At 40.0% G+C, this 18162-nt stretch overlaps 1 long non-coding RNA gene across 1 annotated transcript; it reads right to left on the bottom strand.

Annotated features, from left to right (window-relative positions):
• Positions 1-7138: 7138 nt before the first annotated feature.
• Positions 7139-16923, bottom strand: LOC104672019. The gene is made up of 4 exons (XR_749349.1): positions 16083-16923; positions 15874-15986; positions 8354-8522; positions 7139-7689 (listed from the first exon to the last, which is right to left on the bottom strand). It is a non-coding gene; the product is annotated as an uncharacterized LOC104672019 (long non-coding RNA).
• Between the last annotated feature and the right edge of the window lie 1239 nt (positions 16924-18162).

The following is an 18162-nucleotide window of genomic DNA, read 5'->3' as shown; positions in this document are numbered from 1 at the left end:
ATGTACAGAGCATGCAGATTTGTTACACAGGTATACATGTGCCATGGTGGTTTGCTGCACCCATCAACACATCATCTAGGTTTTAAGCCCCACATATATTAGATATTTGTCCTAATGCTATCCCACCCCTTGCCCTCTGCCTCCCAACAGGCCCCGTGTGTGATGTTCCCCTCCCTGTGTCCATGTGTTCTCATTGTTCAACTCCCGCTTATGAGTGAGAATATGCATTGTTTGGTTTTCTGTTCCTGTGTTAGTTTGCTGAGAATGATGGTTTCCAGCTTCATCCATGTCCCTGCAAAGGACATGAACTCATTCTTTTTTTATGGCTGCATAGTATTCCACCGTGTATATGTGCCACATTTTCTTTATCCAGTCTATCATTTATAGGCATTTGGGTTGGTTCCAAGTCTTCACTATTGTAAATAGTGCTACCATAAACATATATGTGCATGTGTCTTTATAGTAGAATGATTTAAAATCCTTTGGGTATATACCCAGTAATGGGATTGCTGGGTCAAATGGTATTTCTGGTTCTAGATCCTTGAGGAATTGCCACACTGTCTTCCACAATGGTTGAATTAATTTACATTCCCACCAACAGGGTAAAAGCGTTCATATTTCTCTGCATCCTTTCTTGTATCTTTTGTTGCCTGACTTTATAATGATTGCCATTCTAACTGGCATGAGATGGTATCTCATTATGGTTTTGATTTGCATTTCTCTAATGACCAGTGATGTTGAACTTTTTTTCATATGTTTGTTGGCCACATGAATGTCTTCTTTTGAGACTTGTCTGTTTATATGCTTTGTCCACTTTTTGATGGGGTTGTTTTTATTTCTTGTAAATATGTTTAAGTTCCTTGTAGATTCTGGATATTAGACTTTTATCAGATGGATAGATTGCAAACATTTTCTCCCATTCTATAGGTTGCCTGTTCACTCTGATGATAGGTTTTTTTTGCTGTGCAGAAGCTCTTTAGTTTAATTAGATCCCATTTGTCAATTTTGGCTTTTGTTTCAATTGCTTTTGGTGTTTTAGTCATGAAGTCTTTGCCCAAGCCTATGTCCTGAAAGGTATTGCCTAGATTTTCTTCTAGGGCTTTTATGGTTTTAGGTTTAACATTTAAGTTTTTAATCCATCTTGAGTTAATTTTTGTATAAGGTGTAAGGAAGGAGTCCAGTTTCAATTTTCTGCATATGGCTAGCCAGTTTTCCCAGCATCATTTATTAAATAGGGACCGTTTCCCCATTGCTTGTTTTTGTCAGATTTGTCTAAGATCAGATGGTTGTAGCTGTGTGGTATTATTTCTGAGTACTCTATTCTGTTCCATTGGTCTATATACCTGTTTTGGTACCAGTACCATGCTGTTTTGGTTACTGTAAACTTGTAGTATAGTTTGAAGTTAGGTAGCATGATATCTCCAGCTTTGTTCTTTTTGTTAAGATTGTCTTGGCTCTATAGGCTCTTTTTTGGTTCCATATGAAATTTAAAGTAGTTTTTTCTAGTTCTGTGAAGAAAGTTAATGGTAACTTGATTCCTATCTATGAGCGTGGGTTTTTTTTCCATTTGTTTGTGTCCTCCCTTATTTCCTTGAGCAGTGGTTTGTAGTTCTCCTTGAAGAGGTCCTTCACCTCCCTTGTAAGTCATATTCCCAGGTATTTTATTTTCTTTGTAGCAATTGTGAATGGGAGTTAACTCATGATTTGTGTCTCAGTCTGTTATTGATGTATAGGAATGCTTGTGATTTCTGCATATTGAGTTTGTATCCTGAGACATTGCTGAAGTTGCTTATCAGCATAAGGAATTTTTGGGCTGAGATGATGGAGTTTTCTAAATATACAATCATGTCATCTGCAAACAGAGACAATTTGACTTTCTCTCTTCATATTTGAATACCCTTTCTTTCTTTCTCTTGCCTGATTGCCCTGGTTGGAACTTCCAATACTGTGCTGGATAGGAGAGGTGAGAGAGGGCATCCTTCTCTTGCCGGTTTTCAAAGGGAGTGCTTCCAGCTTTTGCCCATTCAGTATGATATTGGCTGTGGGTTTGTCATAAATAGCTCTTATTATTTTGAGATACGTTCCATCAATACCTAGTTTATTGAGAGTTTTTAGCATCAAAGGTTGTTGAATTTTATTGAAGGCCTTTTCTGCATCTATTGAGATAATCATGCGGTTTTTGTCATTGGTTCTGTTTATGCGATGGATTACATTTATTGATTTGTGTATGTGGAACCAGCCTTGCATCCTAGGGATGAAGCCAACTTGATCATGGTGGGTAAGCTTTCTGATGTGCTGCTGGATTCAATTTGCCAGTATTTTATTGAGGATTTTTGCATTGATGTTCATCAGGGATATTGGCCTGAAATTTTCTTTTTCTGTTGTGTTTCTGCTAGGTTTTGGTATCAGGATGATGTTGGCCTCATAAAATGCATTAGGGAGGAGTCCCTCTTTTTCTATTGTTTGGAATAGTTTCAGAAGGAATGGTACCAGCTCCTCTTTCTACCTCTGGTAGAATTTGGCTGTGAATCCATCTGGTCCTGGACATGTTTTCGTTGGTAGGCTATTACTGACTCAATTTCAGAACTTGTTATTGGTCTATTCAGGGATTCGACTTCTTCCTGGTTTAGTCTTAGGAAAGTGTATGTGTCCAGGAATTTATCCATTTCTTCTAGATTTTCTAGTTTATTTATGTAGAGGTGTTTATAGTATTCTCTGATGTTATTTTGTATTTCTGTGGGATCAGTGGTGATCTCCCCTTTATCATTTTTTATTGTGTCTATTTTATTCTTCTCCCTTTTCTTCTTTATTAGTATGGCCAGTGGTCTATCTATTTTGTTAATCTTTTCAAAAAACCGGTTCCTGCACTCATTGATTTTTTTTTTGAAGGGTTTTCAGTGTCTCTATCCCCTTCAGTTCTGCTCTGATCTTAGTTATTTCTTGTCTTCTGCTAGCTTTTAAGTTTGTTTGCTCTTACTTCTCTAGTTCTTTTAATTGTGATTTTAGGGTGTCTGTTTTAGATCTTTCCTGCTTTCTGATATGGGCATTTAGTGCTCTAAATTTCCCTCTAAACGCTTCTTTAGCTGTGTCCCAGAGATTCTGGTATGTTGTGTCTCATTGGTTTCAAGTAACTTATTTCTGCCCTAATTTCATAATTTACCCAGTAGTCAACCAGGAGCAGGTGCCCACCTCCATCTCTAGCTGGGTGACATAAGCAATAAATCTGAACCCCAGCTTCCTTATTTGTGAAATGGGAATAAATCTACACACCTTGTAAGTTGTTGCTAGAACCAATTTTGATAAGGTGTGTAAATGCCTAGAACAGTGCAGGACACCTAAGAGGTGCTGCTAACATTATTTATCTTTCCTATTTCAAATAAAAAATTACTATCATCCAAAATTAATACCAATAACAAAGTTTTTTTCTGTTAAAAATTAGTATTAGCCTATGTATTTACTGATCTCCTATAAAATGTTACATCACATAGAAAACAGAAACTGGCATATATGTATGACATCTGAAGAATAATTAGTCTATGCTATTATTTAAGTATTATGAATAAACATTTTTGGGGAGTACAGATGTTTTGATATATTTAAAGCATAAGTGTCTTCAGACATGGAGCTTAAATTAGTCTTTCTCTTGGATTTGAATCTTCCTTTACCCACTTAACAATGGTAAGGTAAGATATACGTTTCAAATCCCTCCTAATGACATCTAATGATAGTTGAGATGTAAAATTGAGTGACTAAGCTACATGTTATTCATTTTAACAATCATTTTCCATGGAAGTTGTCTAGAATAAGTGTATTCTACTTGTTGCCAAAGGATTCTAACTGATATATGTGTTCTGGCACTGTGTATTGGGTTTTGTAGCACAACGTGTTTTGGGGTTTTATCACAAGGGTTAGAATCCTCATTCTCATTACAATAGCTCCTTGGAGGTTTTTCAGGAACGAGGTGCTAATCTAGTAATACCCACAACCATTTGTTGACTATATTACCCTGTTACAGATGTTTTATAAATAAACATTAATTATTTTATCTTTTACAACAACCTTGAAAGGTAGATGCATAATCTCAATAATTCAGATGGGGAAACTGAGGATCAGGGGGGTTAAGGCACTCGCCCAAAGTCAAGGAACTCATACATGACAGAGCTGGGATTCAAACCTGTCTATGCTGACTCTGGTATTTTTCTGCTTTCCACTGCTCCAACATGGCTTCAGAAATTTTAAATGAGGGAAAAACCCCATATACCCTTAAATCTCCCCTCATTTTATTTCATCCCATTGTAAGGGGCTTGCTTATACAACTTATCAAGAACATATACATGGCTAAAATGTCAGCATCCATCTAACTTATTTCACTTGTGATCCAAAATGATATTAAAACTCTGTTCTCCTGAGAGATGAAAAGTTGGTGGGTTATTGCATTTCTTGGTTTCTTGCTTAAAAATAATTAATTTTGTTCAGAGCTCCTCAGCTATTTCTCTTGCCCTAGTGCTGAGGTAGTGAACTGGGTTGGGGGCTGGGGGAAGAAACCAGGCAAGGGAGGTGGGTCAGTTTTGCTTTTATTGACAGTGAAAGCAGTTAATAGTTTATGGAGAGCAGGCTCCCTTGCTAAACTTTGCTGCCAGTACTGCCGCTGTGGTGAGATGATGTCTGGGGCCATACCTTTGTTGGAGGAGGGAGGATGATGGGGCAAACACTGACAAGGGGGCTCCTTCTTTCTGTTTATTACCAACAGTTTCAAAAAAGTGAATGCAAGAGAAAGAGACCATAATGGGAAAAATTAGACATCACAACCTGGTGATCCCAGTGAGGCTGGTGCCTTCTGTCCCTGCCTGTTGCTTCTGGAGCAAATTAGGCTTATATGAAGCTCAGAATCTCTCAAGAACTGAGAAGGGCCGTACATATTCCTGAAAGTCACAGTGACAGGTGGGAATGTGGCCAAACACCCCACACCATTCGTTCATCATCTCTTGTAACTGGCTGCTGCTGTGCAAGGTTCTCAGGGGCCAACTCGTGCTAACCAGCTCCCCAGTCTCTCTGACTTCCTTCAGGAGGCTGGCTATTTTGCCTTGCCTGAACTTGGGGTGGGGTGCAGGAGAGAATTTCAAAGAAGTGAATCAACTTTATCAGAAGGCCTGCTTAGTGTTTTATTTGGTGCTACATGTGCATAGTAAGCTCATTTCATTTCCACAGCAATTCTTTATTTAAAGGTAGGTATAATTTTCTCTGTTTTACAGAATATATAACTGAGGTCCAGGATATTAAATAAATTCCCTAAGACCCACCACTAGGAAGTGGTAAAAGTAGGATTCCAACTCATATTTGACTCCTTGTGGTCCTTCTGGTGACACTGATTCCTCTCAGCTGGGATGGTCTTCCAAGTTGAGAGGACAACCCCCGCTACCCCCTAGAAATGTGAACGATAATGATCATGGTGAACAAGGATGGTGATCATCTCAGAAAGAATGAGTGCTCCTTCACTGGAAGCTCTTGGATTTTGTTTGAATTTCATCTTGTCTGATTTACAGAAATTAATGAGCTACTATATCTAGACGTGGTGTGTCTTGATAAAAGGACTTATTTTTAGTGCTTTAGCATTTAAAAGGATCTGTTATAATTTCATGCTTAAATAACACCAGATAAGGGCCTGTGTTTGTCTAGTGCAATTGGAAGAAGCAATGGAAAAGGAAGCAGTTGCTTCTAAACAAATGGCATGAATGCATCCCAGGAGAAATTTGAAGGTAGAGAAACCTCCCAATAAAACAAACACCAGGGTTTTAATTATTCTCCTTGGAGAGCATTTCCCATAGACCAGAGATGGCCTTTGACACAGAGACCTACACAAGGAGGCTGGGGATGTGTGTGGGGTGGCAGTGGGCATTGGAAGCCAGGGGCAGGGTTGCCTCAGTGAGGAAGTGCAGCTATCCATCAACAAGTCTAGTTAGGTTGCTTGAAGACAGTGGGGAAAACACAGGAGTGAACCTCCCTCCATTCTTGGACTCTGGCAGGGCTGATTTGTGGACTTGTCCCTGTGCCTTTAACATCACCATCCTCAGGGCCTCTGAGACCACCTAAGTCACAGTACCCAAGGCAGTGGGAAAAAGCTGGCTGAAATAACTAAAGCTGGGAGAGGTTAGAGACTATGATATAGTAAAACGACTGCTCTCCCAGACGTCTGGACCTCTGAATCACGCACAGGCCACTGAGTCTCTTTCCTTCCTGCTCTCTCTAAAGGTTTTTCCTGCCTGGGAGCCTCCTCCTTCCGCATCCTCTTCCCCGCAGTACTTATTGGCCCCGCCCCTCCCGTGGCCCCGCCCCCTCCACACTCAGCCAGCACCCAGTCCCGCACCTGCTAGCCCCTTTCTCCCATGGTAAAATTTTGCTCTCTTTGTACATTTACATTTCTGCTGACTGCAAGGATCAGTTTAATTTCATGGGTGTCATTTCCTTCAAGAAATCTCTGTCTGAGCAGCAGCCCATCGAATCCCCGGTAAAACATATTTTCCTACGGTAATGATTTTATGGGCCCATAAGTCATGAATTTATTATGATCTCAGCCCTTGCTGCTGATTGCTGTAAAATGCAAAGTAATTAACAGCGAGCGGTAGCAGTTATTCCCACCTGGTAACGTGTTCCTTCGTTCGCTGATGGGTTTGATTAAAGTAATGACTAAAGAGTGAAGCCCCGCTGTAAAATATTAGCATGATTAATGCTGTATCCTAAATAAGAAACAAAACTAACGGGCATGGTCTGAGAAATTAAAAAAATACACACACAATCCTTCCTCTCCCCCTACTCCCATCTTCCTTAAGCAATTGTTATGGCTCATTTAAGGTATGTCTTCCTTCTCATTAAATAATGTATGGATTCCAAGGCCAGAGGCTGGCTAGCAGAGCATATCACACAGTTCCCATAATGTTTAAAGTGCTGGTGTTAAGTTTTTTCCTTTTCTCTTCGATGTGCAGAATGGAGCTTGGATGGGGGTGTTCTTTGAGCTAAAGCCTACAGAGCTGCTAATGGGCTTTCTAACCCACTCTACATGAGGCAGGGGTCTTTGGTTAGGGCTACCCCCAACCATAGAGATATGCTTGAAATTGATGAGTCTCTATCACCTTTCCCAACCTTAGGGATAATTTGTGTCTATTGTCACATTGGTCTGGGGATACACAACAACTCACACAATGCCTATGCCTATTTTGATGCCCAAACACTTAACTGCCCTTTACCCTGGTGCTATGAAGAGGTCAAGCTTCTTGAAGCTCCACCTTCCCTGGAAGACCAGGTAGGAAGCTCAGCTGTGAGTTGGCTCCAAGGCAGTCCTGCTCATGGCATGCCAGTGGCTTCCCCTCTCAACTCTGAGAGCACTCCACATTCCAGAGAGCCAAGAGACCACAAACAGGCACTGTTCTCCTGGAGTATGCATGGGCAGGTAGAAGCAGGCAGTGGGGCGGTGAGTGGGCTGGAGGACATGGCCTGCTTGCTGAGGAGGTCATGGAGAGATAGGAGGGATCTGTTTCTGCCCTTCTCCAGTGGTCAAATTCACCTTACATCCTTGTAGGTTGGAAGAGAACAGCCAGAAGAAAGTGAGGATATACAGGAAGCTATGTGCCAAGGGAGTTCCCTGAAGTATTTGGCTCCAGAAAGATTGTTTTGCCAAGGGTGAGATGACTGAGGCTGCAGGAAGACAAAAGCCCATTTGATTAACTAAATATTGCATACCTAGTATATGCCAGTCACAGGAATACACTCTGTACCATTAAGAAACTTCTAATCTAGAAACATAATGCAAGTGGAAGATGATCAAAAAACTTCATTTGCAAGGGACAGGAATAAAGAGAAGTGGGACCTTGGAAAGGGACTTGTGGCCATGGTATCCTCGGGGAGAGGTATGGACAAGTGGCTGAAGGGAGAATGCCACACTGCCACTGTGGGAGGTTGAAGTGGCTCTTCTGCACACCTTGTGAATTTGGAAGAGAAAAGACCATTTCTTATGGAGACAAATGGGCATCATTTTTCTGATTCATAACCATGGAGACCAGGAAAAAGAGCACTATAAATGTGCACCTCTCTCTGCTTCAGAAGAGCTCAAGGCATTTAAAAAAATACAAGGTCCTTATGAAGGAAGAGGTAAAGGACAGACATGCATGCCCCCGTTTTAAAGATTCAGGGACCTAATTATGGAGAAAGAAATGATTGGTCCAAAGCAGCTCTCAGTAAGGGGCAGATGCAAGGTCAGACCCTGTGTCTTTCCTGTTAACCAACTGGTAGCTGTTTGTTCAATGGATTGTGCTTCACATGCCAAAGTTCTGGAGGCTACACTTCCAAACCAATGGACCACTTGGCTGTGTTGGTTCATCCTCCAGCAGTGGCTATTATCATGACTCTGCTATCAATCCCAGGAATATCACGTGTGCCATGCTGGGACAGTACCAGGCAGAAAGGCACTAGGTTTCTCCTTATAGTAGAAAGACAGCTGTTTCCCAAATGGAAGGTACTTCTGCATTTTCCTAATCATGGATGAAGCAGAGACAAAGTGAGGTTGTGTTTCAGGTGAGAGGGAGTAGATCTATAAAACTACTTTTTATTCTTCTCTTCTCCTTCCTTCTCAATCACTTAAAACATAACCCTTGTTGCATCATGTCTCAGAAAAAATATAATGAACATGCACCTTTTTGCCTTTACTCCTCTGGCTCTTGCTCCTTATAAGGGGCAGATGAAGGAAGAGTTATTGGGATCACAGTGCTGGCACCAGGAAGATAAATGTGAAGCCCTCCCTCTCTCCACCGCTGAACAGGTCAAAAAATGATTGCATTGGGCGTGAAGGATTTATGTCTGCCGTGAGTCAGTCAGAGTGTTGGGGTAAATCAAGGCTGACATTTTTAGCATCTGGGAAAAAAAAGCAATTGCATTTTATGTCTACATTTTGCTCGGCTAATCAAGGTGCGGAAGAGGCAGTCTGCCTGGGGAAACTTTCCCACTTTTTATTGTTTAGGTAGAGTTTGGTTTTTCCCATAGAAACATGAAGCAAGGCTTTGGGTTAAAGAACGGAAAAGGCCCTCCCTGTCAGTTCTGACTTGGAGAGATTTTAATTTGGTGGAAGGGAATCTGGGGAGGGACTGGACATGTGAGCTACCTGAACAGTCTTAGGAATAGCTCTGTAGCAAGGGGGTGGATGATCAACTTTGCAATGAATTTCGTCTCTCCGTAGGCTTCTAGCAGGACCTAGGACATAACAGAAACATTAGGGGCGGGGGGAACTGGTTTGATGCTTTTGACTAAATTGACCAGCTACTACTAATTGATTACTAATCAGTCCTTTAACTGAAGCAACCAGTGAAATAACTATGCAGATTAGTTAAAACTGTTGACCCCGTTGATGCGTATTGACATAGTTCAAGATCAAGCCATAGTTAATGTGTGCAAGGGGAAAAGACAGATGAACAAATTATCTAGCAATTTTTTTTTAGCTTTCCATTTCCAAAGTCGGTTTATCTAAGTGCTTTGCCTTAGTAAATGAAAACGTATTTGGATTTCAAAATGTTGTATTTTGCACTAGGGACAAGATTCAGCAACTATTACTTTCATGTGTTAACAGATAGTAATAATGATAGTAATGTTTTGGAGGGAGGGGGTGTACTATATAAAGTGCTTAATAACTTTATATATATGATCTCATTAAACCTCCATTGCTCCAGGAGCTAGTTATGATTCCCATTTATCAATGGGGAAACTGATGGTTAAAGGGCTTGACTAATAAACCCAAGGTTATATCCAGCTCTTCTTAGCTGGTAAAAACTAGAGAAGTTTCTTGAACCGAGGGAATTCTGCCTTCGTAGCCTTCATCCTTAACTTCTATGCATGCTACTTCAGATTTGATCAAAGCAGCTATGCACGTTCTAACAATTTTGGCAATAAGAGATTCAACAAAAACAGATTTCATGGATGTGTAGATTTTCTTTTTATGGGCTTGAAAAAGGTTAGGAACCAACCACAAGTCCTGCAATTAGGTACTTATGATGCTAAAATGTATTGCTCACTTGTCATATGCCAGGCACTGTGCTAAGCTCTTTATGTATATATACTCATAGAAATCCTACATAGCTCTAAACAAGTCAGCCTATTATGATCCTATGTTTCAGATGAAAAAAATTGAGGCACCAATAAGTTTAGATTCTTTTTCATGCATTTAGCTAACAAGTGACAGCCAGGATGGGACACCAGGCACATTGACATCAGAGCCATCACACACACTCTTCTGGATACCCCTCGCGGTGGCTTTGCCATGCTCACAGAATGTGTTTCTGGTAAGGCAATGGTGTTGGCAGTTGTTAGTTGTTTGCCTGCCTTCTTGTGCGTGTGCGCCCTCGAATAATTGCTTTGTGATGGCTGACTAAAGAGACTTCCAAATTCTCTTAAAAAATTTTAAATACTCTTCCTTTATTAGCACATACTGAATTTAAAAATAATGGAAAAGAAAAAAACACTATTTGACTGGGAGGCCGAGGCGGGCCAGGTACTTGAGGTCAGAGTTCGAGACCAGCCTGGGCAACATGGTGAAACCCCATCTCTCCTAAAAATACAAAAATCAGCTGGACATGGTGGTGCACACCTGTAATCCCAGCTACTTGGGAGGCTGAGGCAGGAGAATCACTTGAACCCAGGAAGCGGAGGTTGCAGTGAGCCAAGATGGCACCACTGCTCTCCAGCCTGGGCAACAGAGTGAGACTCCATCTCAAAAACAAAAACAAACAAATGAACAAAATATTATTTGAGATTTCAATTAGTGCTTTCTTGCCCAGGGCCCTAGGACTCCTAGAAGTCCTTTAAGGAGGTAGAGGAGACCTTAAAGAAATGTTCTGTATATCTAAAAACTGAAATGGATTTACTGATAATAAGGCTTCAGAGGGTAACTCAAACACCAAGTTCGTGGAATTATATTAGCTCAGTGAGGTAATGCGGATTATTGCATACTGATTGTTCTTTGATGAATAAAGATAGGGAAATGGAAAATTCTTTAATAAAGGTTGTCAATGAGACAAAAACATTAAAAGTAGGAAACCTTAGAGGAAAAAGAATAAAGGAGGTCCTTGGTGCCAGAAATCCTGGGAGCCCCTGATATAAAGCCTTGTTCTTTTTGTTCCCTGTCCCTTGGTTATTTGTTCAAAATGTTATCAATATCCTTTTCAAAGCTCAGTGATGTAACTTATGTAGTGTTATGCAAATACTAGTTTTTATTATTAATATTAATAGTAATAGTTATGGTAATGATCTTGCTGTGGCACATGTGATTTCATTAACAATTATATCAAGAAACTAAATTTTAAACGTTCCATTTCCTAGGGTTAGATTTAACTTCTTCCCCAAACCCTGCATTAGCAGTTGTGCCCTGACATGCTGTGTGCTCTGTGTACATGCTTGTTCAACGCATCACCCATATGTGTGCATATGTGCAGTGCACACACCCAGCCCATGGTTTTGTGAGTTTTGTATTGCTCTCACCCCCTCTGCCTTGCACAGCTGCACATTATAAGATTATTTGTTCCGAAAACTTGTTTGAAAGGGCGATGAAGCATTTGGGTTGAGGTGTGGGTTTTTACTCCCACATTTTTTGGCAATAATTAGACAAACCTTACCACCAAATCTTCTTTTGCCTCTGTGGAGGATGAAGGGTCTGGGAGAAACTGAATTTGAAAACCTGAGCTGGCTGTCACATTGTTTGGGGACTGTGCCGACACACACAATTTGGTTCGAATGTCACAAAGAGGTTATGAACTTGTGTTTCCAGGTATCTCCCAATCATATACACCTGATGCCAAAAATGGATTTGACTTCATTCTTCCTTTTTAACTAGTTGTTTTGATGCACTTTGGAGACAGTCTGAATAATGCTATTAATTGGACAGATATTAGCACATAATCAAATCACATCTGCTTAAAAATGTCAGAGCCCTCTTTATTACAATAGCATAAAGTATAAATTGATTCATAGCAACCTAGCTCTGTATTCCCGACTAAAAAAAAGTTATCAGTAGAATAAGATTGGTACCTGCTTTAATATTTGTTATCACCCCTTCTTAGTCTGCTTCTGTATATTTCCTTCCTCTTATTTCCTTTATCTTGTATCTGGCTGCTGCTTCATCCTGGCTCACACCGCCAGCAAGCTGGGCACCCTCGTGGACACCCCAGTTCACTCTCAGGATCCCTGTCTTACTCCAGAGCTCTCTTCTGCTTCTCTCCTTTGTGTAAGGCTGTCTTCCTTCTCTTGGTGCCTTGGGTTCTGCTGGTCTTTTTTTTTTTTTTTTTTTTTTTTTTTTTTTTTTTTTTAGCATCTAGAGCAGCAGGACATCCCTGTCTACCACCTGCATGTATGCTTGAGCAGGGTGTGTTCTAATCCACAGCAGCTCCCTGTCCAATCATGGTTGTGTTATATCTTCCTTGCTCTGAAGCTCATAATTACTCATTTTCACTTAGACTGGGCCTCTTCTATAACATCAGTTTTCACCGCCAAAGAATTTGCCGGAGACTTAAAAAAAAGTTCTACCTTCCTCTTATTTCTGTTACTCAGATTGAACAGGAGGCTAAAGTAGCAGTGTGCCATGGTTTCTCAGATAGCAGAAGTACAACCAGGGCCTCCAGTGGGGGTCACAGGCAGTCATTTACTGCGTCAGGCATTGAACTAGGTGGGACATGAGTTGATCTGAATTGGTATTTTTCTCCAAGGCGGTCTCTGTAGATTTGGGGAGCTGGAACATACGTGGAATTAAGTGGCGGCCGAAAGGATGCGACAAGTGAACTCTGCTGCCACTTTGCAGCCTGGCAAAAAGGGAAAGGTTTTAGGTTTTGGAGTTTTACATGAGTCCAAATCTGGGTCTCCTGGCTTATTAGCTATGTAACTCCTGAGTCTCACTTTCCTAATCCATAAAATGAGAGTGATACCTGCTTCACAGGGTGTTATGAAGAATAAATGAGACAGTGTGTTTAAAATGGCTAGCAGAGCACACAGCAGGTCTATGGTTGTCATGTGCTGTGGTAGATCAAGAGAGGATATCCTTGGGCTATGGAAACCTAAAAATGTTAGCACAGTCATGCCACAAAAAAATTCTGAACATCAACGAAAATTGATGAGCATAAAAGTGCCAGAAACAGTTTCTAATGAAACTGTAGCCCTTGCTATGCTGAGCCTTGCACTTCCTGGGGGTCATGGCTGCCCAGGGGACTTTGCCTTTTAGGGGCAGTGAGGCAGGAGGACTGGAGCTATCCCAGACCAGTTTTCTAGCCTCAGGCAGCACCTCTGGTGGAAAAAAGACATGACTCACATCTTTAGAAGCCTGGGAGAAGGAAACAGAAGATAAGTCTCTAGAAAGAGTTGAGAGTCAGAAAGAGACTTAGAAGAACCCCAGAAAGGCAGCTACATACAAAATCAAGGGCAAAAGTCTGAAGATTGAAACATGAGAAAAAAAATGCAACTGTAGGAAGATGAGAAACAAGTTTCAAAAATATCTGTACCTGTTGGAACTTTGGTTAAAATCAAGAAGGCAATAGGAATACGTGGAGAGTCTTACACTTAGCTTATGTTATCAGTTGCAGAGATACAGTGTGTGTGTGTGTGTGTGTGTGTGTGTGTGTGTGTGTGTGTGTACATGAGCACACATGAATTCAACTGTGGTTGTCTCTCCTCTTAACAAAGACTAGTTCCTTCAAGCATGTCCAGGATTCCATTCTTGCTACTGTAAAGTCTCCAATGTTCTCCACTCTTCATCATTAATCTCCCCCTTTCTTACTGCATTATTCCTCACAGTTTGAATGAATGTGGTAGTATTTTCCAAGTTAAAATAAAAAAGCAAAACCTTCTCATGACTCGTTGTCTCTCTCCAGCCAGTGCCTCAATTCTCTGCTACCCTTCAACATAAAACTTCTTCTAGAAGTTGTCAAATTGTGCTGCTTTTATTTTCTCATCTTCTCATTCATTACTTAGTCCACTCTTTTGCCCTAAAAGTAGTAGCCCAAGGTCACTGACAGTTTCATTGCACCATCCAAGAGCAACTTTCAGCCTTATCTTCCATAGTCTCTCAGCCCCATTTTCTAAGGCTGATGGGTATTTTTCTCAGCATAGGCCTCCCTTGGCTTCTGTGACTCCACACATTTCCTGGCTGTCCTCTTCTCACCTGCAGTCTCTTTGCTGGGTCCTCTGTGCAGGATCTCTGAGTGCGGGTGTGCTCTAGGGCTTAGTTCTGGGTCCTCTTCTCATCTCTCCCTACGCATATTTCCTAGGTGACCTCCTCTATCCCCTGTGGCTTTAAGCACCATCTGTATGCTGATGACTTACCAATTTATGTCTCAAGTCCAGAAATCTCCTTTGAGATTCAGACTCATATATATCTAACTGGCTACTTGACATCTCTACTTGAAAATCTCATAGGCATCTCTAAAGAAACATGTAAAAATAACATTTTCTCTTTTCCTCCCAAACCTGTTTCTTTCCCAGAATACCCTGTCTCCATAGATGATGGCACCATCAATGCAGTTGCTCAAGTCTAAAGCCCTCAGTTCATTGATAAAATCTGCCACATCTATCACTTTAATTCATTCATTTTTTTTCAATTAGCAGTTAGAGTTGATGCTCATTGTGTGTGGCAATTATGTCCTATAAAGTCACTGTGAATACTGATTTAGCAAATACTGAACCATTGCTCTTAGAGAAAACACAGGGTTAGGTGCCTTCGAACCTCTGGTTACAATGTTTTCATCAACTGACCAATACATTTTAGGTGTGTTTCTGTTTAAAAACACCTTGAATATATATGTGTATATATAGTTGATTCATTAATGTTGAATTCACAGCCGACAGCACTGGCTCATACCGAAAGGAGGCTCACCTAACATACAAATTTTCTCTGTAAGTCACACCACAGCTTTCTTGCACTTAGGAACACTACATAGCGCTTCATCTCTAGGCCTGGGGGGCATTTTGTACAGCAAAAGCACCGACACAAAGCACAAAAATATGACCAAACATGGCACTAACGAGGCAGCAAAAAGGACAACTAGAAACAAGAAGGCAGAATGTGCTCTTGTTTGACCTCAACTAGGAACGTCCATGACTCAAACTCTTCACCTGTTTTTGCAAGTGCATTTCTGCAATCAATGGCAATAGTGCCATAGGCATTGATTTTGGGGTTGCAAATAAATTTTAGGGAATAATCAAATTCATAAACATGGAATCTGTAAATAATGAGGAGCAACTACATTGCTATTTACACACCAAAAACTGTACTAAGAACTGAAGATAAGTTTGCTAAGCAAAACACACATTGTTCCTTCCCTCACGGAAATACTAAGTCAAACTCCTGTGTAGACTGTATTTTGAATCAATGTGCTTTTTTCAAATTCTCCCCCAACTACCCTAATTCTTATGACCTATATTTGCCATTTGGGCAATTACCTATTAAATGATTTACTTCTATTCTTGCCCCTTTCTATTCATTCTCTAACTATGGGTAGACCAATTGCCTTAAACATGAACTGAATTGTGCCATGGTCTGCTTTTTGTCCTTTAATGATTTGCTCCTCAAGTATTTACTGTGATGGCAGAGTCTTGTTGATCTCTGCAGCCTCATCTTGAACACTCATGCTCCCACTACATGGGTATCTTTTCAGGTTCTCGTGTGTGCAAAGGCCTTTCCTGCCTCTCAGCCTTCACACATGCTGTTCTGTAGGGCTGTGTCTAGAGTACTCTGTAAATTTCTGTTCATCCTCAGATCTAATATAAGCTCTGTCCCCTTAGAAAAGCCTCCCCCAGACACTTTATACAAACATTTGTTTCTTTTATTACACACTTAATATTTTATAACATACTTACATTTAATATTTTCTTTACAGTTTACATCATCCCTCACTAGACTTTTAATTCCAGGAGAGTAGAGACCATGTTAGTTGTGTTTACCACTCATTTCTCAGTATCCAGTACAGTGCCTGGTACACAATAAGCATGTAATTAATATTTAGTAAATGAATGAATTCATGAATTATTAAATAAGATCCTTAGAGTATCAAAGTGTCCCTGTCTACCAGCTTGTCAGCTAAGGTAGAAAAGCTCCAATATTGTCTTCACCCAAATTTCTTTTGCTGTTTCTAGTAATTCTAGATAACTTTATTCCAGTTCTTATTCTGGATTTATAATTTAGCATTTTCATTAGGTCTAGGAGTCCGCTCTAATAAGCAGAACCATAGCAACCTATTCTCTTGTCAGGTTCCCAGATTCACTGCCCCACCATGGGCTTTATAAGGTATTCTTGAGGCTCTCCTAGTCAGTCAGTGCCAATGAAGGCTATTTCCAGACAACTCCACATCCTTGCACAGTCAACAATATAGCTGGTTTACATTAGGCCCTTTTACAGGTAAGTGAGCAGTCATGTGGACCAAATCTTTTGAGGAATCACCTGAACCTAAGTTGCCCTTTCAATCATTTGTAGCTCAGGTCATTGGCTGTGAAATACTCTGAGCTGCACAGAAGAGAACCAGTAACAATAGCCAGAAAGTTCAGAAAGTCCTATTTGGACCCAGTATATGAAATAACTTTTTAATAGTCATCTGATTGAAGACAAAATGGACTACATGAGTAGGTAGTGAACCCCAGTCCGTAGAGGGGTTGGAAAGCCATTGTCTGGAATGCTGGAGAGAGTATTATTGTAGCTGATGAACTGATGGTCTCAGAGTTTTTCAGACTGTGACCTGTGGACCAACTGCATCAAAATCATCTGGAGATGCTTGCAGGGCAGTGGGATTAGTTGTGGTGGCCCTAGCATGCTTGTTGAAAACCATTTCTTAGTTTACACCCCAGCCTTAGGTATAGATGGTATGGGGGATGCAGCATGGAGAATCTCTGAAGCTTTAGAATTCTGACCTAGATAGTCTCTAAGGTGATTTTATACCTTCAGATTTTGATCTTGTGATCTCATAATTATCTATTTATTATTCAACAAATATTTTTGAAAACAGTCAATGTTTTTGTCTTTGGAGATTCTGATGAATTAATTTCATGTGTCAATTGGCTAGGCTATGGTACCCAACCACTTATTGAAATACTAATCTGAATATTCTCGTGAAAGTATTTTGTAGACGTAGTTAATATCTATGATCAGTTTAAGTAGATTATACTTGATAATTTCATTTATCAGTTGACAATCTTATGAGCAAAAACAGGTTTCCCAGAGAAGAAATTCTGCTTCAAAACTACAGCTTGAAGCTTCTACTTGAGTTTTCATTCTGTTAATTTGTCGCACAGATTTCCAATTTGCCAGTCTTCACCATTGCATGAGCTAATTCCTTAAAATAAAACTCATATATATATAATATGTATATTTCACATATGCATATGGTATATATGATAGTATATGATAGATATTATATATATGTATATGTGTATGCGCACACACATACACACACGTTCACATATTTCTCTGGAGAACCCTGACTAATCAAGAGATATAGCAGAGAACAAAACTAAGTCGCCTGATTTCATTTAAGGTTCCACAGAGTGGTTAGTATTCTTTTCAGTATTTTTACATTTATTAAAACTGTTGAACTCCAGCATATGGTCTATCTTGGTGAAAATACCATGTGTACTTGAAAATGTATATTCTACGGTTGTAGGTTAAGGTGGTTGAAAGTATGGTTTGGATTACCTATGTCTTTACTGATTTTTATCTAAGTGTTCTATAAATTTTTGGAAGATAGATGCTAAAATCTCCTACTATAATTGCAGAATTGTCTGTTTCTCTTTTAATTCTGTAAATGTTTGCTTTATTTGGTTGTAGCTTATTATTAGGCACATGCCACATTGATTGTTAAGTCTTCTTGATAAGTTGATCCATTTATCATTTTGAAATGTCCTTCTTTAATGTTACTTTCTATCTTGAAAGCTTATTTTATCTGATATGAAAATATCCACTCTGGCCACCTTAGTTTTTAGTTTGTCTAGTGTATATATTTCCATTAATTTACTTTTAACTTATCTGTTAATTTATTTCTAAAGTGCATCTCTTGTAGGCAGCATGTGGTTGAGTCTTGCTTTTAAATTTATTCTTACAATCTGACTTTTTTTGGAGTGTCTAGTTCATTAACATTTAATGTAATTATTGATATTTTT

Source organism: Rhinopithecus roxellana, chromosome 8 (assembly GCF_007565055.1).
Source record: "Rhinopithecus roxellana isolate Shanxi Qingling chromosome 8, ASM756505v1, whole genome shotgun sequence".
Taxonomy (NCBI): domain Eukaryota; kingdom Metazoa; phylum Chordata; class Mammalia; order Primates; family Cercopithecidae; genus Rhinopithecus; species Rhinopithecus roxellana.
The sequence above is the reverse complement of the archived record's forward strand: the minus strand, read 5'-3'. Positions and strand labels throughout refer to the sequence as shown.